At 46.3% G+C, this 22,399-nt stretch overlaps 2 long non-coding RNA genes across 2 annotated transcripts; one reads left to right on the plus strand and one right to left on the minus strand.

Moving 5' to 3' along the window:
• Positions 1–341: 341 nt before the first annotated feature.
• On the minus strand, positions 342–3,404 carry LOC116600931. The gene is made up of 3 exons (XR_004289862.1): positions 3,346–3,404; positions 2,968–3,079; positions 342–393 (listed from the first exon to the last, which is right to left on the minus strand). It is a non-coding gene; the product is annotated as an uncharacterized LOC116600931 (long non-coding RNA).
• A 60-nt stretch (positions 3,405–3,464) lies between these two features.
• On the plus strand, positions 3,465–8,163 carry LOC116600936. Its single transcript, XR_004289863.1, has 3 exons — positions 3,465–3,550; positions 6,488–6,766; positions 7,213–8,163. It is a non-coding gene; the product is annotated as an uncharacterized LOC116600936 (long non-coding RNA).
• Positions 8,164–22,399: the final 14,236 nt, after the last annotated feature.

A 22,399-nucleotide genomic window follows, 5' to 3' on the forward strand; every position in this document is an offset into this window, starting at 1 on the left:
ACCACAGTGCTGTTTGATCTTGCCTTTCTAGCTCTGCAAGGGTTCCTGGCACACAGTCGGTACTTGACAAAATTTGTTGAATGAAGCTGTGAGTTAAAGGGTTCACTGAACAGGAAGCCTCGTGAAGAGCACTGACTGTCAACCCTCACTGTACGGATAAGGAAACTGACCCCAGAGAAGGCCGATAACACACCGGGCCATATGGCAAATGGGCGGTGGACTCCAAAGGAAACACGGGTCTCCTGACCCAGCCCAGGGCTCTGGCAGCAAGCTACATTACCTTTCAATTCACGTCTGCCAACGGCTTTCTCTCTGGAAAGTTGATTGTTTAAATTCTTTGTGGAAGGCCTTCGCCCTTTTGATCAGTTTGAGCAATTTCTCCAGATAAGCAGCCTGTTGGTATAAATGGGAATATCTGATATTTCCCCACAACACCAATGACTAGAAACGATTTAAGGAACATTCCTTAATTTTATGTTAACATTCTAGGAATTTCTGGAGGCCGTTCAAGTGACAGGTAAGAGTGAGTGTTTGGGAGCCAGAAACCCCCCGGGGTTAAATCCTGGCTCTGCCGTGTATTAGCTGTGTGATTTTGGGCAATGCGCTGGACTTCTCTGTGCCTTACTTCTTTCATCTATGAAATGGGGATAATACTAACACGGACTTAATAAATTATCATTAATAATAATGGAAGATAATGCTTATTAAGTGCCAGATTCTGTGCTAAACAGGTCTTATCTCAATCTCTGAACAACATACTGTTCTTATTCCTGTTTCATGGATGAGAATACAGTGCGGCACAGAAAGAGTCCACCAGTTGCCCAAGGTCACGCAGTCATTTGGTGGAGGGGCCGGAACTGACTCACTTGGAACCATGGCGCTCTATTCCCCGCACAGCCAACACTTGCCATGCGTGCACCCCCTCGGCGCTGCCTGGTATGAGTGGGGGCAACACCAGGAGCACCTGTAGAAACGGTGTTTTGTCCAGGGCCTTCTTCCTAGTAGCTGCTCATAAATGGTAGCTTCTAGGACTGTTACTAGCCCGAAAAGTCTGTGTTCCAGAATGTGTTTTTTCAAAAAAAAAAAAAAATCCTCAAATTTCAAAAACATAAATTCCAGAATTTGTTTAAAAAAAAATCTAGTAATCTTTGCAAGGAAATCCGATCAGCAGGAGTGAGTTCCTGTGAAGCTACAGAAGGCCTTCTGGCCATGAAGGATCCGGGGGTCTCAGTGGGCCAGGAGATCTGGGCCTGGCCGGCTTCCAGTCCGTGGGCTGCCAAGTCAGGATGTGCCAGGCTCCAAGTGGTTTCATCTCCTCCCAGTCTGGAGGCTCAGCCCATGTGTGCAAGCCAGATGGAGGGCTGGGTCAAATATGTGAGGGGCAGTGCAGGAGCTCCTGAGAGGACGGTGAGAGCTCCAGGGCCCTTGTTTCCCCTGGGACTGGGCTGGGGATGGCCAAGAGAGGACACACCCCAGCTGCCCGGGCCAGCCATGCAGCTTAGGGGGACGTTCCCATTATCTTCTTCTCCTAAGAGAAGCCTCTCATCCCTCAGAGACATGCATCTTTTGTGGGCCTTACGGTCTGGGTGAGCAAGGGAAGGAACCAGCCAGTCAGGGCTGATTGGACAAGAACATCAGTGGCACCAGCCCTCAGCAAAGTGGGGCCTCGCTGGACTCGGGATATGGACGGGTACTTGCTCGGAGATTTCCTATGAAGGTCAGTGTTATCCTATTAAGGCTGAGAGCATGGACTGTGGAAGCATCCTCCCCAGGTTTGAGTCCAGGCTCTATGAGGTTCCAGCTCTATGACCTAGGACATTTCCCTGTAACTCCATTTTCTCCTCTGTACTAATGGGAACAATAACAGTGCCTACTTCTTAGGGTTCTGTGAATATCACAGGTGAGGGCCCATGTGAAGTATTTAGAACAGTCCTGAAGACGTAATGCTTGCTCCATATCCATTACTAATTCATGTGTCTATAACCTATGCACCCCCTGCAGGAATCCCCACAATGACTCACATGCAGTTACTGTCTGCTTGACCTCCTCTAGCGACAGGCAGCTCATCACCTTTCAAGGCTGTTCTTATGGCAACTCTGATTATTGGGTGTACCCCCCAACTCTATGCAACAATTAAAAAGCACCCATCGGTGGTGGGGGGCGTGCCTGGGTGGCTCAGTCGATTAAGCGTCTCCTTCAGGTCAGGTCATGATCTCCGGGTCCTGGGATCAAACCCTGCATCAGACTCTTTGCTCAGTGGGGAGTCTGCTTCTCCTTCTCACTCTCCCCCTGTGCTCTCTCTCTCAAATAAATAAATAAAAATCTTTAAAAAAAATAAAATTTATAAGTACCCGTGGGAAGTCTACATGTCCTAGAATGAAAGATATCCAACATATATTTGACATATTTAGCGATAGCAAATCTTGGCTCCTCTGTCTGGGTGATTGGATTCCAAAAGGAATGTGAGGAATCACCCTCCCATGGGCAAATTTTAGGCAACAGGGCAGGCTCATAGGTAACAGAGGAGAGTGTAGGTGGGGAGGCTCCTGCTAACTTGCCCAGCTGCCCATTAATCCAGTCGTAGGTAAGGTCAGTCCCAGACCTTGACCAGAGGAGACTCACTGGCTTCAAGAAGTGGTTTAGATTATTTTGTGAATGGAGCTCAGGACCCGGAATCGAGGGGAATTCTCCAACCCATCATTTTAAAAAAATTCCCTCAATTCTCAAGAGTTGGTCAAGCATCTGTTCTAGAGCACATGACACCTAATCAGGGCAATCCTAAATCACCATCTCTTTCAAGAAACCCCAAGAGTCCCGCTGGAAGCCTCCTGTTGTCCTCCTGATGGCCAGACCTCCTTTCTGCACCTGCTCTACCCAGCCACTGGGGGAGTCAGATTTCCTCCCTGCAGAGGGGAGGCTTGGAATAGTATCCTATAACCACTTGATTAGCATAGAGAGAATGCTCACCTTGTCTGTGAGCATGGTTTCTGCCAGAGAAGTTTCTGTAGGTTCTTGGAAGTCGGCAGACCTGAGCCACGTGACGGTGCAAAACTCCACCATCTTCTTTATTTTGTTTAACCTTAAAGTAAGGCTTGTGGGAGGTCTGATTCCCATTTCACAGATGAGAAGCCGAGACAAGGAGAGGGAAGGAACCTCCTTAAGGTCGCACAGCTCCCTGGCGGCAGAGGTTGGTTTATATCCTGTCTTCCAACTGCTCACTGAAGGTTCTTTCTGGGCAGCTCTCCCCTCCCCGCGCCCCCCCCCACCCCCGCCCTGGACCCTAGAAGCTTCCTCATTTCCTCCCGTCTTTGTTCTTGGACCAGTTCTGCTGCCCCGTTCAAATACCTGCCATCCTTCAATACCAGGGGGCAGGGAAGGTGGAGGAGGAGAAAGGTGAAAGAAAAACATGACAGAACGGAGAACTGTTGGAATTCCAGTGTTGGCACGGCAGCGATCGCAAACACCAAGCCTGTGCCTCCTGCCCTGGCCCCACACCTTCCAAGCTGAGTGTGGGGGTCTGGCTGGAAGTAAGAGGAAGCTCCTCCTGGCGGTGAGCCCAGTCCCTGTGCTCAGAGCTTCAGAGGGCTTGCTCAGGAGGCTCAGCAACAGGATTGGAGACGAGACAAAGGGCCCTGATGTGGGCCCGAGGGCATGTACTCCGAGGCCACACAGGTGCCTTAGAGCCTTGAAGCCATACTTTGAAGAAGGGCAGGGATGTGGCCAAATCAGGGAGGAGGGTCATGGACCATGGCCAACGTGGCAGCCTCCCCCGGCAGTGTCATTTACAAGAAACAAGAGACTGGGAGAGAGAGAGAGAAATAGAGAGAGAGAGACTAAGAGGGAGGGAGGGGGGGGAAAGAGGGAGAAAAAGAGGGAAGGGGAGAGAGAGGAAACCAGTCACTAGACTGGTCCTGTGCCTATGTTTTGCCCACTAGCCCCAGACCTTGGCATCTTGGAGTTCCAGGCAAGGATGGTCCAGACGTCCCCTCCCTCCAGTGGGGACTCTACGTTTTCAATTTTTTCTCATAAGGAGGGGTTCCTTGGGGGCTTTTGTTTCCACATCTGTGGGACAAGGGGCTGAAGGAAATTTCAGTGTTTGTTCCGCTCTCCTGTGACTCTAAATCCCACACGTTGACTTTCAAAAAGCCTGTGTCCCCAGACACTCCAGGAGGACCTACGTGAGATTTTATCCCAGAGAGAGGCCGCTGCTTTACCAAGCATCAAAAACAAGAAAATATTCCATTTTTCCGTGACAGCCTCAGGAGTGTCAGTGCGGCTCCCTAATTCAGCTGCACCCAGTTACCAGGTTAATACAATAATCTAGGTAGGAGTCGCCATGGCTTTCTTTTAATTCAGCCAAAGCTCTGCCTGGAGGATCCCACAGGTTCCTCCAGGTCCGAAAGTGCCCTTTTTAGGTCCTGGTGTAGGTTTCCAACTGTTTCCCCGCTTCCAGCAGCTCAGCGATATCCTTTTCTTAGGAATCTTTATAACCTTTTAGGAATACATGGGAAGACGTGTACACACCCATGCACATTCATTCAGCGAAATGTGCCCTTGGTCCAGCTTCTGTGCCGGGTGCCAGGCTGACAGTCTCAGGAGGGAGGCAGACGAGATAAGCAAGCAGAAAATGATGTCAGAAGCTAACACGGACATGTCCTGTGCCTTGATCCTCCAGGCATTCGGGATCAGACTTGAACACAGGAGATGAAGGCTAAAGATAGGAAACTCACATTGCCCTGTGCGCAGGGCTATGGCGGAGGTCACAGGGACCCAGTGGGCAGCCCGGGAGAGTCCCCCCTCCCACTGACCTGACTGGCCCCTCACTCCCAGCTCCCATCACGTGCAGCTCCCTGGGGACCCCATTGTCTACACGGATAAGCCGGGGTTCATTCGGGAAACTTGTCCCTGGGAATGGAATGGGAGATTTCAACCGTGGAGCTGGACTTTTGTGTTAATACAACCATGTTTTGTTTGAGAGTTTTGTCTTTTTTCAAATAACACCACACAGAGAACCCTAAGAAAGTCCCCAGGCTGCGACAGACAGACGCATCGCATCGTTTCTTTTTATCTCATCAGTCAGGGGAAAAAAAGTGAGAGAGAGAAAAGAAAGGGACGAAAAGAAAAAGAAGCCCCTTAGAGCCTCTCTCCTGTCCGTCCCATCAGCCACGTGGGTCTGCACAATTAAATCTCAATAGCTCCTTCCAGGGCTTTGTGGGGCCCTCCCTGCCCCAGGAGGACACTGGGCGCTCAGAGGAACGCTCCTTTGCACATGCCCTCAGGTCTCTCTTTCCGGCCATCACCTAGCAGGACTGACTGCTCCTGAGGAGTGGGTCATGTTCCCAGCCACAGGGGAGCCCATGCCTGCCCGAGGCGGCCCAGCCTCCAGCTGGGAAAACCTGCCGAAAGCTGCCAGTCCATAAAGAATACGGAGGCTGGCCATGGGCATCGTGTACCATTTGTGTGGCTGCAAAGAGGGTTCATCCCAAGTGTTACGCGGGTTTATAGCAAGAACAAGAAAATGGTTTGCTCAGAGTTTTTTTGCTTTTGTTTTGTTTTCCCTATTAAGTATCTATCTAAGGATCTATCGGGGGTCTTGTGCATTCACAATCGTTTAGTATTTTCTACTTTCAAAAATCGATTTATATGATAATGAAATTAAGAATGTGGAAGGATCTCTATATGAAATTACAGTCTCCCTGGTGCTGGAAGCGGGGCAAGGCGGGAGGACATCAGGGAAGGGAACCATGCAGATGTGAATGGAAAATGGCGACTGGTTTTATTGGAACCAAGAGGACTCACAGGTGAGTCTGGACGAGCTGGTTGAGTGGTATCTGTAGAGGCTTCACATGAGTATTAGGAAAGCCCTCGAGGATTTTTGAGCCAAGAGGTGATGTGCTGTGAGCTCCATCTGAGTGCAGTGACTATGACAGGCTGTGCTGGAGGATGGAGACGATGGAGAAGGCCACCATGAGTGGGTGGCCATAGTAGCCAGGCAGGTGTGGACTGGGTTGTGGCAACAGTGAGGAGAGAGTGGATTCAAACTCCACCCTTTACCCCCCAAAGGAAGGGGCCTTTGCAGATTACCTTCTGGTGGGCGAGGAAGGAAGGCCAAGAAGCAGTGTCCATGACATCATGAGTGGGTCATCTGTTACCCCAAGGCACCCCCCATCCATAGACAGCATTACAGCTGCCTGTGGCTTGTCGGTCTCCCACACTGGACTGTACGCTCCTTGAAAAGGTATCAGAGCAACCTCATATGTCCAGCATCTGGCCCATGGAAAGTGCTAGTAAATACATGTGTGGAATGAATGAGGGTGATTCAAATGTACCCAGTGCTTTCAGGAGAGCCTGTTAGTGAAAGCTTGGGCAAAGGGTTTATGAGGGAGCTACATTTTGGATAGTGTGGCCCCTTGGGTCTTCCCCCATCCCAGGAAGTTTCTAGCTGCCTCTATTCACGCTTTGCTTTGGCTCTTCCCATCTGATGCAGGTCCCATGACAAGACGAGCCCAGCCCGGACCCAGCCCTGCTCATCACTGATAGCCACCATGGCAGGATTTGTGAGGTGTCTGTTCTCTGCTACACCCCAAGGCTATGACATCCATCATCTCATTTAATTCCACTTCATCTTTATGGGGAATCCTTTCAAAGAGTCATCACCCCATGTATCAGTGGTAGGAGCTGGGGTCCAGAAGATGTCAGTAACTTGCTCGAGGCTGCACAAGGAAACACAATGGAACCAAATTATTCTGCTGCGAAGAACCTGAGGGTAAGACAGCATTGCGCTCACTGTTGTAGCCCCCACACCCTGCCCATGCCATGCAATTTTGAGTATTTATTGAATGAATGAATGAATGAATGAAACAAGATTCTTTTCACTCCAAAGCTCAAATACATCCTGTGCTTCCATTGCCTCATCTAGAAATAATATAAACCTCATGGACTTGGTGTGAGGTTACAAATGGGTCCTAGCTGTTTGTTTGGTAAACAGAGGGGTATGTAAGCCACCTTCTTTCCAGAATTCCCCAAACCCCATGCTGCAGATAATGCATACGGATGCCCTCTTGAAGATATTTGGCCTTCAGAGCTCAGCTCACTGCCCACTGGCCTCATTTGTGGGTCTGATCTGATACTTAAATACTGCTAACATCACTGGCTAGCAGGCAAATAGCAAACTTTCCGTGAGAAGCTTTTAACAAACTCCCTTTATTTCAGGAGTGTCTGAAACCTGCTCACCGCGCCTGGCCACCACCCGCTGGACCACACCTCCCAGCTCTGCCGCCACCTTGTTCAACAGCCCTTTGTCAAAGATCTGAGAAGTGAAAGATTAACTGAAGGGGGACATCTTTGGGGCCAGAATAAGTTAGCCGTGGGGCTGGGTCTCTGCCATCCCTGCTCAAGTTTCAGCTGCTATGGCCACACAGAGCAGGCCTTGTTCACTCCTGAAAGTTCTAGCCCCAGTTTTGTTCCAGGGACGTGAAGCCTTCAGTGGGACCTTTGTGGCCAAAGACATCTCCTGGACAATAGGGCTACCCTCCTTCAAAATGCTTCCTCCACCCTGGAGGGAGGGCCGAGGCTCACACACTTTTGGCTCCCCAGGACTTTGTGGACGTGGAAAGTTCCATGAAGCCCAGGAGATACGGAGAGCTCAGGCTTCTACTGTGCCAGGCCCCTCTTAGGCCAAGTCACAACCCAAGGGACAGCGGCTGCCAGCCCTTGCCTGCCTAATGGTGCCAACATCAACCAGATCCACTGGGGAGCAAGAAGAGAGATTGAAACTCAGCTGAGCTGTCTCACTCCGAGGCGGCCTTCTTCTGCCCAGTGCAGATAGAGACCCCTCTTTGTCTAGAGTGCCAAGACTATGTCATGACCAGACAGAGGGTTCAGTGGGGAAAAGTTATTGCACATTTACTGAATGCCAGGTGGTGTGGGAAGCACCTTAACAAATTAATATGTATTAAGCATCTATTATGTCCCAGGCACTCTGTTAAACAATTACTATCCCTCATTTCACTTTAGGTTCCCAACAATCTTACAAAGAAGGAAGGAATCGTACAGTCCTCATTTTACAGGTGACAGCGCTGAGGTTCGAAGAGTTCTAGTGACTTGCCTACGGTCCCACAGTCTGTAAGTGGTGAACTGGGATTTAAACCCACGTCTGTGCAACAGGGAAGTCTATATTCTTTTTCTTTACTCGTGTATAACTGACAAAGCATGTATGTCACAGACTGAAAGTGTAGAGTTGATCGTTTTCAGTGTACGTGAGACCATCCACCACTCAAGGGGCTGAACGTACTCTTTTCCCCGGAGTTCCTTCGTGCCTCTTTGTAGCACCTTTATCCTATCCCGGAGCAACCACAGATGTATTTTTACTGAAATTAGTTTACAATTCCTATATGATTCCTAGAACCATATAACATGTACTATTTTTTTTTAATGTGCCTTCTTTCACTTGGCATAATCATTTTAAGACTTACTCATATTGTTGCGTAGACCACCAGTCTGTTCCTTTCGATGGTCAAGTACCATTCCATTGCCTAGATGTACCAATGTTTGTTTATACATTTCTCTGTTGGTGGACACTGGGATTATGCCCAGTTTCTGGCTGCTAGAAATGAAGCTATTATGAATATCTGTGTACAAATCTTGTATAGATGGGGCACCTGGGTGGCTCAGTGGATTAAACATCTGCCTTGGGCTCAGATCATGATCTCGGTGTCCTGGAATGGAGCCTTACTTGGGGATCCCTGCTCAGCGGGGATTCTGCTTCTCCTTCTCCCTCTGCCCCTCCCCCTGCTCGTTCTCTCTCTCTCAAATAAGTGAATAAAATCTTAAAAAAATAATAAAACACAACTCTTGTATAGACACATACTTTCATTTTTTTCAGTGGAAACCTAGGAATAGAATGACTAGATCGTATGGTAGGTTACATATTTAAACATTTAAGAATGGGTCAACTGTTTTCCAAAGTGGTTGTAGTGTTTTACATTTTCTACCAACAGTGTATGAAGATTCCAATTGCTCCACACCTTTATCAACACGTGGTGTGGTCAGTCTTTAATTTTAACATTTCTAATAGGTATGGTGGATGGTGGAACCTCATGTTTCCACGTGCTTATTTGCCATCATATACCTTCTTTGCTAAAATGTCTATTCAAATCTATCACCCTTATTTTTATTGGGTTGTTTGAGTGCTTACCTGGAGTTTTGAGAGTTCTTTATACATTCTAAATACAAGACCTTAATCAGATATAAGATTTATAAATATTTTCTCCCAGTCTGTGGTTTGTCTTTGGAAGAGCAGAAGTTTTACATTTTGATGATATCCAATTTATCAATTTCTTCTTTTACAGATGATACTTTAGTTGAGGTATGTAATACATGGTTGCCTAATTTAAAGTTGTAAATATTGTTTCCCTATGTTTTCTTCTATAAGTTTCATAGTTAATTTATGCCCATGATCCTTTTCATGTTGTTTTTTGTATATGATGAATTAAAGCTTATTTTTTTTGCACATTCAATTGTTTTGGAAACATTTACTGAAAAAAACATCCTTTCTTCGTTGAATTGTCTTTGAACATCTGTCAGAAATCAGGTGTCCATATATGCATAGGTTTATTTCTGTGTTCTATTCTGTTCCATTGACCTATTTGTTTGTCTTTAACATAATATCATGTTGTCCCCACCTGCTTTATTGATTATCTTGTTCTGGTTTATTCTTCTTTGCAAATTTGTTTTGGTTTTTAAGTCCTTTGCATGGCCATACAAATTTTAGAATCAGTTTGTCAATTTCTACTAAAAAATTCTGCTGTGGGGCCTCTGACTAGCTCAGTCAGTAGAATATGCAACTCTTGATTTTGGGGTGGTGAGTTTTATGCCCCAAACGGGGCATAGATCTTACTTAAAAATTTTTTTAAAAAATCTGCTAGCATATTGATGAAACTCCTATCTTTAATTACATGCTAAACATATTTGAATTTTACCAAAAATCTTTGAATTTAGCATTATTCTTACTATTTTATAGATGAAGAAACCAAGACTCATATAGGTAACAGAATTGCATTAGAACTAGAACCCATGGAGCACCTGGGTGGCTCAGAGGATTAAGCCTTGGCCTTGGCCTCAGGTTATGATCTCAGGCTTCTTGGGATCAAGCCCTGCATGGCATCGAGCTCTCTGCTCAGCAGGGAGTCTGCTTCCCCCTCTCTGCCTGCCTCTCTGCCTACTTGTGATCTCTCTCTCTCTGTCAAATAAATACATAAAATCTTAAAAAGAAAAGTTTAAGTTCAAAAAAAAAAAAAAAAAAAGAACTAGAACCCATGACTGCTATAATTCTTGCTACAGTGGTAGAGCTTGGAAAAGTTAGCTGGGTCATAAATGGTGCCACCTCTTTCAGCTGGGTTTTCCCTTTAAACATTTTTGGGTTGTATTCAACCCATGAAGCCATCATTTGATGTTTACCTGACTGCAGAATAGACCTTCAAAACCCATCCTTCATGCTGCTTCTGACTGACCCTCTCTTCATCCTCACTTCTCCCACGAGTGGGAAAAACACATGCTCTCATCTATGTATATAGCACCTTCCCTGTGAGTCTCACTATGCATGAATACAATGACAACTTACTTACTGGGCCTGTTCATAATGCTCAAGTAATCATCTTCTTAAAAGCATGCCACTCTCTTGCCCAAACACAAAAAATGACTCCCAATGCTACTAAATTATGTTGACTCGTGGAGTTGTGCACGTTTGGAGCAAAAAGGGACCTTAGAGATCAAGCATACAAAACTGGGAAGAAGTCGTGTTCAAACCCTCCTGTTTCTGATGGAAGAGCTAATTACCAGGGAGAGGAAATGACTTTGATGCAAGGAATCTGTAACTCCACCAGTCTTAAGAATTCTGGTTTTGTTTTATTTGGTTTTGAGCTTTATGGCAGGATGTTTATTGCAGTCCCAGCCTAATGCTTTTTCTTCTAAAAATGCAAGAGTCACTCTGCCATTCAAGGCTCTCCTCACTCACACGCCTGCCCGTTTCCTATTGTTCCAGCATACTCCAGGCGGCTGGTGTCCACATCAGCAGGACCTTCCTGACCTCTGTGCCTTGCTTTCTGCTGGTCTGTCTGCCAGTGATGAGTACTCCTTTCTCTCTTCACATCCATTTCTTTGTAAAATACCCCTACTCCCTGTCACTTGAGGCTGATCTCAGATGCCACCTCTTCCATGAAATCTGCGATTCGTCCACATGCAGGCACTGTGTTCTTCAACCTCCACCCCAAGTTTCCATCATCCTGGGTCTGATATGAAAAATACCCTGGATGGAACTAAGAGCAGATTGGTGACTACAGAGGAGAAGATGAGTGAATCTGATGACAGAGCAACAGAATACCAAATGAGGGCCAAAATAAGACCCAGAGATAAAAAGAGAAGAGGAAAAATAGACAGTCAATGAGTAGCAAGATAGCTCCACGTGGCCTAATATATATAATGGGGTCACAGAAGAAGAGGAGAGGTTGCCCAAGAAAATACCGAAGAAGTAATAGCTAAAGTTTTTGTACATTTAATTTAAAAAAAGCAAGCAAACAAACAAAACAGCCCAGATTGAAGAAAGTCAATAAACCCCCAAGAAAAAGAAATATGAAGAAAAGTACAAGGCATATTCTAATCAAATAGCTTAAAACTGGTGGCAAAAAGAAAAAAAATAAAATAAAAGCAATTAGAAAAAATAGGCACAGTATGTAAAAAAGAAACAAGAATGACAGCATACTTCACCTAACAATGCAAGTCAGAAGATGGTGATGAAACGTCATGAAAGTTCTGAAAAAAAGAAAACGAACTTAGAATTCTATACCCAGAGAAGGTGAAGTAAAAACTTCCTGGGAAATATGAACGCTGAAAGGGGTCATCCTCAGCAGGCTTACACTATGCAAAATACTAAGGTAAATCCATTAAAAATGGATTATACTAAGGTAAATCCATTAAAAATACCAGGGGGACATCTGGGATCTACAGAAAGGAATGGTGAACTCAAAAAATGACCAAACATGGGTAAGGGCATAATAGCATGTAAATTCCTTTGAAAGATTCTCTAAAAAAAAAAAAAAAAAAGGAAGTCTTGGGGCACCCGGGTGGCTCAGTTGGTTAAGCCTCTGCCTTCGGCTCAGGTCATGATCTCAGGGTCCTGGGATTGAGTCCCGCATTGGGCTTTCTGCTCAGGAGGGAGCCTGCTTCCCCCCCCCTCTCTCTATCTGCCTCTCTGCCTGCTTGTGATCTCTCTCTCTGTCAAATAAATAGATAAAATCTTTAAAAAAATAAAAATAACAACCATGTATTGGAGAATTTGTAATATACGTTGAAGTAAAATGTATGACGGAATAGCCCGAAGTTGAGGGAGTACAAAATGGAAGTGTTCTCTGAAAGTTTCTTACATTATATGTGAAGTATAATATTATTTGAGGTAAAGATTTACATCATGAACCCAAAGCTAACATTAAGAATCAAAACAAAGAGGTATAGCTAACATGCTGATAAAGGAAATAAAATGGAATCATAAAGTATATTCAATTATCCCAAAAGAAGGAGAAAAAGGCGAACAAAAAATCAGACAAGGAGAAAATATCACGATGACAGACATAAAATGACTGTCAGATGATAGATTTAAGACCAACTTATCAATAATCACATTAAATGAAAATGGTCTAAATGCCTGAATACAAAGGAAATATATGTAACATAAACAACGATGTTAACCTTTTAACAACAGAAGAGTCAGGGTGAAATGTACATGGAATACCTGTCACTTTTCTTGTAATTTTTCTGTGACTTTGAAATTATTTTAAAATTATTTAAAAATAACAATTTAATAATTTTAATTATTAATTTAAATTTAATAATTTTAAAATAACAATGTAAGAATATAATCTTTGTGGGTTGCCTGGGTGGCTTAGTCGGTTAAGTGGCTGCCTTTGGCTCAGGTCATCATCTCAGGGTCCTGCTCAACAGGGAGTCTGCTTCTCCCTCTCCCTGCCCCTTCCCCTTCTATGTGCTTGTTCTCTCTCTCTTTCTCTCTTGCACACGCATGCATGCTCTTTCTTTCTTTCTTAAATTAATAAATCTTAAAAAAAAAGAATATGATCCTTGTAATTTTTTTTAAACCAATAAATATTGTTTTAAAAAAAACCTCTTGCATCTCTTTCCATATGGCCTGGTATGATCTCAGGTTTCCACTGTGCTAAATGCTGGCAGAGGTGTGCTCTGGAAAAAGCCCTGGTCAGGGAATCACGGGACCTGAACTACAGTTCTATTTCTACTATGTATTTGAGTTGACCTTTCTGAGCCTCAGCTCTCTCATCTGAACTGGGCACAATAAAGCATACCTCACCCAATGACTGTAAGAGAGATGGTGCTGAGACATGGGTGCCCAGTGAAAAGCAGGCCACCAACAAACAGCCTAAAACCAGGCCTTGGGAGCTTGAGTCCATCTCAGCTCTGCAAATGGAAGCTAAGAAGAACCTTGTCTCTGGAATCAAGGCCAAGTCCAGGCCAGCACCAGGACGGGGCCAAGTCCAGCTGGGCTAAGCTGGCCCACCTGCCGCCCTTGCCCACTTCCGGGGCATCCTTCCTGATGGCTTTCTCTGGGAATCATTCAAACGCTGACCACACCCATGCTCCTCCCCGCCCCCATACCAGCACGGACAAAGCGTGAACCCCCATGTTGGTCCCATCAGCTTCATCCTTACTGCCAGGGTCAGGCTGTGATCCTTGTCACTTCACACCCGGACCATGATGAAGACTCATAAAGGTCACCGAGCCTCCACTTTTATTTTACGCTGACCTCCAGCTCCTCACTTCCGAAGCTACTCTCCACTCCATTACTGTGGTCAAAATGATCTTTTGATAAAGCAATTCTGATTACGTCTCTTCTTTCTCAAAATTCTTCAGTGGTTCCCCATCGCCTTCAGGATGAAAACCTAAACTCAGCTGGTTGCAATGTCACCCAAACCGACTCTTCCATCTCATCACCCAGCCTGCTCCCCCAGACAAAGACGCAGCCTTGGCTCTTATCACACCAGGTCAGCTGTGGTTACCTAACTCTGTGTGTGACGTTTAATGAGCACCTGTTGCGTGCCAAAAACCCTTGTAAGTGCATTTTCACTGTAAACTTCCCCAGGCTTCATGACAATGAAGTAAGAGCTTACTGTGCCAAAGGGAAAACAGGATGGTGCATTTTCTGAACGTCAGCTCACAGGCCACCTCCTCTGTAAAGCCCACCTAGGCTGGATCTGCTCTCTTTTGCTCCTTTTTGGAGTGCTGGTTGTCTAAAGTTATTATTTATTTGGCCTGTGATCAGGATTATTACTCTCTTCTTCAAGTTCAGCCTCTACCAAATGGTATGAGCCCCTTGAGCTGAACGTGTGTGTCTTGTCCACCTGTGTCTCTCCAGGCTAGGAGGAAGACCTGAATGGAACGGAAGCCACACGCCTGGAGCGGGCTCCTCCCAAGGTCGCAGAACCCCAGAGCTTCCCAAGGATTCGTGGGCACCTGTGTAGACACAGCACCCCGGCCTCGCCCCCAGCTTCCAGCTTTTAGGGAGTCCAGTGGTGGGGTCTGGGGTGATGCTGGTGTGTGTCTTAGAGGGAAGTGAAGCAAAAGCATCAGGACAAGGGAAATGTTCCCAAGATTGCAGGGGCTGTAGGGTACCTGGGTCCCTCCACGGAGGCCCCTGCGCTGGTGGTCTCTGCCAGGACCTTTTGCCTCTGGTGGGTGGGGTGTCTTCACCGTCTGGCAATGACAGGTCCACCGCGTATGCTCAGGAGAGAGGGAGCCCGACTCTGGATTCAGGCAAGAGGGAGATCCAGAGGCTCCACCCGCTGCCTCGACAACAGAAGTCTCTCAGGAACATGGCATTTCCAAGTCAGTTTCTTGGCCAAGAATGTGACACAGTGTGACACAATCCAAAATGCAGAACTCCTAGAGCAGGACCCAGGGTGGTTGTGACCATGGGAAGCGCAGATTCCGAAAGAGCCCTCGGTGAGGGTGGGGATACAGGTGATGTGAATGCCTGCAGAAGTAGGTGACCTGGAGAATTCTCATGGTGCAGTTGTTTTGTTGTTGTGTGTCTGTGCGTCTGTGTGTGTGTCCCATGACATTAGCAGTGAAGTTCTTTAAAAGCATGCCAGGATAGATATGGCACACTGGAGGGAGCCTGTCCAGACACACTCTACATCTCAGGGAAGTCCCCTCCCTTTCCAGCCCTCAGTTTCCCCGCCTGTTGAGTGAGAGAGTTGAACCCTTAGCTCTGGCATGCTCTTTTGTCACCCATTTTAAGCTGCCTCTCATCTCCCAGCCCCCAATTTGCTTTAGGAATGTGAAAGGAGTGCGGTGTCACATAGCAGAGCATAGTTAGAGGGAGGCTCCTCTTCCCTCTCTCAGTTGGCCAGGGGTGGTTTTCAGGCAGAAGAATGGACCAGATTCAGGACTGGAATGACTCTAGTGTATTTGGTGGCATGGAGGGAATCCATAAACCACATGTCTTCTGATGTTTCTGAACAGTGGTATAGAAGGTATGGAGGTACAGTGGGGCATGGTGGGCTGGGCACCTGCCACCTTCCTGGGACATAACACCCAAGCCTGTGCATTGCCCGTGGCTTAGACAGTCCTCCTCATGCTCGAGGAACCAGGGACCACACACTGGTACTGGGAAGTCCCCAAGGGACATGAGACCAACTCTACGCTTTCCCAGAGCCCACCCCAACACCAGAGCAGGGAAGGGGAATGCCTGGGGCAGGGCAGAGCTGGGACCCATCGGTGCCAGGCTGTGCGGTGACAGTGCCCTGCGGGACAGACACATCGCAGGCTGGCTTCAGATGCCACAGGAAGTTTTCAAAACCATGCGGCTTAACACAGAGGGAACTGCTGTATGTTAGAAGTCAGGCGAGCGGTCGGCCTTGCAGGATGTGATGCCTGGGAGGGTCGCAGGCGGGCTTGGGGGATGCTGGGAACGTTCAAGTTCTTGATCTACTGGATACAAGGGTGGGGTGCTCTGGGACAGTCCATGAGGCTGACAGATGACACATGTGCATTCTACAGCAAACTTTTTTTTTTTAATAAACAAACCGAGAAGAGAGGAAAGGAAGCCCATGTCTTGGCTACTGTGGTCAGCACCCCTCCCCAGGGGGCAGGCAGAAGAGGGTGGGCGAGGCTCATGCCCCCAGCTGTCTCCCGGCAGTGGGAGGCTGGAAGGCACGGCCACCCGCATGTATTGGCAGAGCAAACACAGGGGCCTCCGAGCACACTGGCCCCTCTGTGTACACAGGGTGTTAGACCGGACTCCCCTGGGCTGCACTTCATGGTGACAAAGACAACAAAGACACCATCTCGGAACTGTCAACAGCATGGCCGTACTCGAGTCTTTGGTTCAATATTTGCAGAGTCAGACAAGCCATATCCACTCTGGCATATTGACTTAGATCCACCACTTACCAGAAATAGTGGAGGCCCCAGCCTTGCCTGCTCACCTGCCCGGGCCTTCAGCGAGTCTGTGGCCTTCAGCACGAAGCTGGGGGCCCGCTGGTTTGGAGACTCAGCCCTGCTTTGCTTCCCGGCTGTCTGTGTTGTCACTGTTACCTTCTCCCTGTACCTCGGGAGGGAGCCAGGCCTTTCCAGATCGCCTGTAGCCCCGTGTGTATGCCGAGGAGGCAGCTGGGAACCCGAGGCATGAAGTTCACAGCCTTGAACTGAAGCTTTCAGGAAACGGCAATTAGAAAGATTTTTTTTTTCCCCTGAAAAAGTTTTCTTTTTCATAAAGGAGTTAAACCCTACAAATGCCAAACATGTTAGCCTCCGGTTCAGGGTTTGACGTCCCCCACCCAGTAACTTCTGAGTGAGACACTTTCCCATTGACCAACACAAGAGACTACTTTCCAGAAACTCTGCCCCCTTTGTGAGCTCCGGGCCCCCACCGCGGCGGCCATGACCTGTGACCTCCTAGCTCCCGGCCTTGCCGTCAGCTGGAGAAAGAGAGGGGCCCCGCCTGCGTCAGCTGGACAGACGAGGGCCTGGAAACGCCGCCTGGAGGCTCTGCTTTCCGTGAGGCGCTGACCCCTCGCTGCAGGTGCCTGTCCCCAGGGCAGCTTGCTGCGCGGTCAGGTGGCAAGTTGCTGAGACATCTCAGCTCTCTGAGAATGACTCTTTTTTCCATTTGTTCCGAAGAGCTCTGAGGACACTGCCTGGCCTGCCCTCTCTCTGCCTCCAGGGCCCACACATTCAGTGAGGCCTCCAATAACCATTAATTTAGCCAATTTCCTGGGCCACACCGGCCCCCCGGGACCCCACTTTGGTGGGCGGCAGCGGAACAAGCCTCCCTGCTGTTTGCCTTCCCTTTTAATTACACGGGGACAAGCTTCCTTGGGCTGACTTTGGGAGGCAAGCCCCAGGCCAGCCTGGCTGCCCTCCACGAAACAATGCACACATGTTCGGGAGAATTCCCTCCTCGCCTAATCCGGGCTGGGAAGAAAAGGGCTTTTCTTCTTGTTGTCAAAGGGGGTCTTCGATGCTAAGATACCATTTTGTGTCTCAAGTCATGTCACGGGACTTCTGCCTCGGCCTCGCTGCCTGCTCTTTAGAAATGAAAGACACAGTCCTTGCTTCACCTCAGGACAAGTGCCCCCCACCCTGCCCTCCTCTGAAAATAAAGGGGGTTGGGGGCCTAGGGAAGCAGGAAAAGCTCCCAACTCCCACTGTTCCTTTCTCGTCCTGGCAACCTCGGCTTTCTGGACTATTTGCCCAAAGGATGAGTAGGGAGGGCTGAGCCTCACCTGCTGATCTCAAGGGTCATGAATATTCTTATAATCCCCTGGAAAGAAGGACCCTTTCATTAGAGGAGCAGATTCCTCCTGGAGGCCTGGGGGCTGGCCTCCCCCCTCCTCCTACCACCGGCTTGCCTGCTGGCTGCTTTCCTGCTCTGCGGCCTCTGGGTCTGGCTAGCTTCTCCACTCTTGGCGCAGGTTGCATGAAGAGCCAGATTTTCCTAAGGCATTGCTATGCTGCTTCCCTCACGACTCCCTGTCCCTCTTCTGCAGATGAATCAAAGGACATAATAAAGAAACCCCAGACATGCCTCCTGCTGCATAGAAAGGAGCTGGAGTCAGTACAGGAAGGAGAGCAAAGTGACAGCATCTCTGATAGTTGAGTGTACTTATGTTTACATGTTTTACCTATATTTGGCAGAAGAACTGGAGGTCGCTTTTGGAAATACCCACAAAAATTCAGAGGAAGAAATCAAAGATAATTAGAGCGAAATGTAACCAAGGCAGGGGAAATCTTAGTACCACCAGTCAATGTTAACAAGTAAGTTGCAAGTAAATGTCAGTTTCCATATGGGAGCAAGGCTGAGCTCAGAATGCAAATTAGGGCTTCCTAGAAACCCAAGAAAAGGGAGAAAAATGGTCTATGGATGGTCAGAGCATACTAGTCGCTCCGGGGAAGCACAGTTCTCCCTGACAGAGGGCTGAGACACTCTACCAACAGTGGGTCCTTAAACAAACAAAAATTTTCGTGCGCTGCATTAACCATATCACCCCTAATATTAGAACAGTTTCCTCAATCTGTCAAGCGGTTCAACCTGCAAGTCACATACCAACAATCACTGACGTTTGCTAGACTACTTTTAACCCTTGCTATGGATTTAAAATCTATCTTGAATTAGGCTAAGAAACTAAGAGGTAATTCTCATGGAGAGTGCATTGCTTCAGATATTTAAAAAAAATTTTTTTATTTATTTGATAGAGAGATCACAAGTAGGCAGAGAGGCAGGAAGAGAGAGAGGGGGAAGCAGGCTCCCTGCTGAACAGAGAGCCCGATGCGGGGCTCGATTCCAGGACCCTGAGATCATGACCTGAGCCTAAGGCAGAGGTTTAACCCACTGAGCCACCCAGGTGCCCCTGCTTCAGATATTTTAAAGAGGGTTTTGTTGTTGTTGTTGTTGTTGTTGTTGTTGTTTTAATTTACTTGACAGAGAGATAGAAGACAAGTAGGCAGAGTGGCAGGCAGAGGGAGAGGGAGAATCAGGCCACCCGCCGAGCAGGGAGCCCAATGTGGGGTTCAATCCCAGGATCCCGGGACCACAACCTGAGCAGAAGGCAGACGCCCAACAGACTGAGCCACCCAGGTGACTCTGTTTCAGATATTTTAAACAAAGAAATGGTCTGATCCTATAGTTAAGCATCATAGTACAAGCAGTGATTTTTAGAATTTTAATCTCTTAAAATTATTGAGTATCCCAGAGAAATTTTTCTTTAGATGGGTTATATGTATCGATATTTAATATTTAATATAATATTTGATATCGGTATTTTCAAAATTGACATGGAGAATCATTTAAAATATATACTCATTAATTAACTAAAAAATAAAACAACTTCATGTTAACATAAATTACATTTCTTATTAAAAAACTATAGCTTAATTTTTGAATTCTCTTTGATGTCTGGCTTGATAGAAGATAATTGGAGCCTTCCATTTACTTCTACATTCAACCTATTACAATGTATTGTTTTGATTGAAGTGTACGAAGAAAACTTGGTCTCACACAGTGATGTAATTAGGAAAGAGAAGGAGAATTTAATAGCTTTCCAGGTAATTGTGAATCTTCTTTGGTACTACACCAACATTTGACAAAGTTTAGTTGCAATATAGACTCTGTAATTGTTATCAATGAACTTTTCATACTCTATGATGTAAAAATCCATAGGTCTACCTTCCCCTTGGAAAGGAGCTTTCCCTAGGCTTAACTTGACCCCATCATGCATTAGCCATTTTGAAAATACTGGTTTCCTTGGTTATGCAGATCTTCTGATACATTTCTTTTTACAGTATCAAAAAGATACATTCATCTAAGTCATGAGAATAAAAGGCACAGCGTAGGAAATACAGTCAATGATATTGTAACAGCATTGCATGGTGACAGATGGGAGCTGCACTTGTGGAGAGCATAGTACAGAAAGGATGAATTACTATGTTGTACGCCTGAAACTATGTCACACTGTGTATCAGTTATTCTCAAAAACATTAAAAAAATTAAAACATGCTTTAAAAAAATATTCATCAAAGTCATCATTCATTTCACCAGAAAAATACTGAGAAGTTGTCACGCTCACTCTGTTTTTCCAGATTCCGCTTTTTGCCTAAATGTGTAAGTTTTATCATTGGAAACGAATACAACAGAGTTTTCCATGAAGTGGCAGGCCCACTCTGCTTATTTTTGAGAAAATGTCTGCCACATGAGCAAGTTTGAATTAGCATAGTTTCTCAATCATCCTCACCAAAATGGTGTTCCTTCAAAAAAGTGAGACTTCAGGTCACAAATCAAGTAACTGCATAACTATTCTTCCTCAAGGTGACCATCATATTTTGGGTGGCAAAGTGTTTTATGTGAACCTCTGAATTCATCACAGACCATGAAAAAGACATGAAAAGTACTTACAGGTGGAGATTAAGCAAAAATAAAAATCATTAAAATCATAGTAATACAAAATAATAAAATAAATGACTTTGCTACTTCATCAAGCCATTCGTTAAGTAAAACTGGCTTTTTCCTTTTTCTAAACTGTGAGTGTGTAGTGGTGCGGGCAACACAATATCCCTGCTTGATTCGATCTTAGCAGGGTCACCCACCGCAACTCTGGCACAGCCAGTGGGTATAAATGCCAGTGCAAAGGGCAAACAACATGTTAGTATTACTACAAAGTCATGTTGACCTTGTGAGCCTGGAATAGTCTTGACAAGCCCTGGGGTCCACAAACCACCTTTTACCGGATTCGGGTGCAGAGGAAGACCTGGTTTGTAAGACAGCAGTTACTCGAGGAGAGGATCTCCAGACGCCAAGTAAGAAAAGGCAAGCATTTCCTTATGCACATGTTTTACGTCTTGAGTACAGCTCTGACAGCTCCAAGAATTAGAAATGCATCCTGTGCTGCAGAAATACTTTTGCAGAAACAAAATACTTCAGAAATTTAGTGGTAGAGCCAAACCATTTGATTAAGGTTAGATAAACACTTAAAATAGGCTAACCACTGAATTCTACTCACCCTATCACAATGACTATCTTCTCTATCGTATTGTTACATTGTGAAGATCAAATGAGAGAATAGCTCTGATGGCTGTATGCCAATTAAGGGTCGTTTTATTTTTTATTTTTAAGGGTAGTTTTATTGGTAAGAGGCAGTTTTATATTAAAATAGTATTAAAATTTTCGCAAATTATCAGCATCAGAAGGACCTTTAGTGAATATCCAATCAAACCTTCTGTTTTATCAGTGAGGAAATTAAGACTGAAGATGAAAAGGACTTTCCAAGTTACAGCGAATCCTGATTATGGGTCCAATTTTTTGCCAGTTGAAGTGAAAAGTTGTTTATGCCAGTTAGCAAATGAAAAAGGAGACCACACGCACACGCGCATGCGCACACCCCACCCCCAGTAAACATACAGAAAGCAGTAAATATTAATTTGTATGTAACTCAGTATCTACATACTCTATGCTTTATTTTATTTTATTTTATTTTTAAAGATTTTATTTATTTATTTGACTGACATAGATGACAAGTAGGCAGAGAGGCAGGCAGAGAGAGGAGGAAGCAGGCCCCCCGCTGAGCGGAGAGCCCGATGCGGGCCTCGATTCCAGGACCCTGAGATCATGACCCGAGCCGAAGGCAGCGGCTTAACCCACTGAGCCACCCAGGTGCCCCTACATACTCTATGCTTTATAGACATGAACAATTAACTCATTTAGACAGTTTTCCCCATATTTGTGATGTGCTAAGTGTTAGGTATCTGAAAAGAGAGAACACAGTCCCTGTCCTCGAGATCTTTCAATCTTGTGAGGAAATGCGTGAGTGATCAGTAACTCCAGGACATGCCGCTGTATTAGGATGGACGTGTGCTTAAGGCGCTGATGAAAGCAGTTAACTCAGGTGGGAGACAAGGGAGTAAGGAAGGGGTCACATAAGTCCCATAAGTCCCCAGAGGAGATGGTGGATTGTGGTCCCCAGGAAGGCAGGAGGGTCGCCAGAGCAAGGAAGCTGGTCCAGCCTGAGCAGTGTGTGTGCAGAAAGGCAGTGTGGTGCAACGGGGGGCTCTGGGCACCAACAGGGATGCGGGATGAGGAGCAGGGCTGGAACTGCTCAGAGAGGTGGGCAGATCTCTCATCAGGAAGAGCTATGAGCTGACGATTTTGAACTTTACCTTGAAAGCTATCTGGAGACAGTTATTAATTAAGTGGTCACGTTTGCACTTTGGACACATCATTCTGACAAGAGTGTGGATGGGGGAGAAGGGACAAGGAAGGTCTGTGGTGGCAATAGAGGTAGACACGAGGGTCGTCTGATATGCGCAGAGGCCGTAGGATGGTGAT

The sequence above is a fragment of the Mustela erminea genome, chromosome 1, assembly GCF_009829155.1.
Source record: "Mustela erminea isolate mMusErm1 chromosome 1, mMusErm1.Pri, whole genome shotgun sequence".
Classification (NCBI taxonomy): domain Eukaryota; kingdom Metazoa; phylum Chordata; class Mammalia; order Carnivora; family Mustelidae; genus Mustela; species Mustela erminea.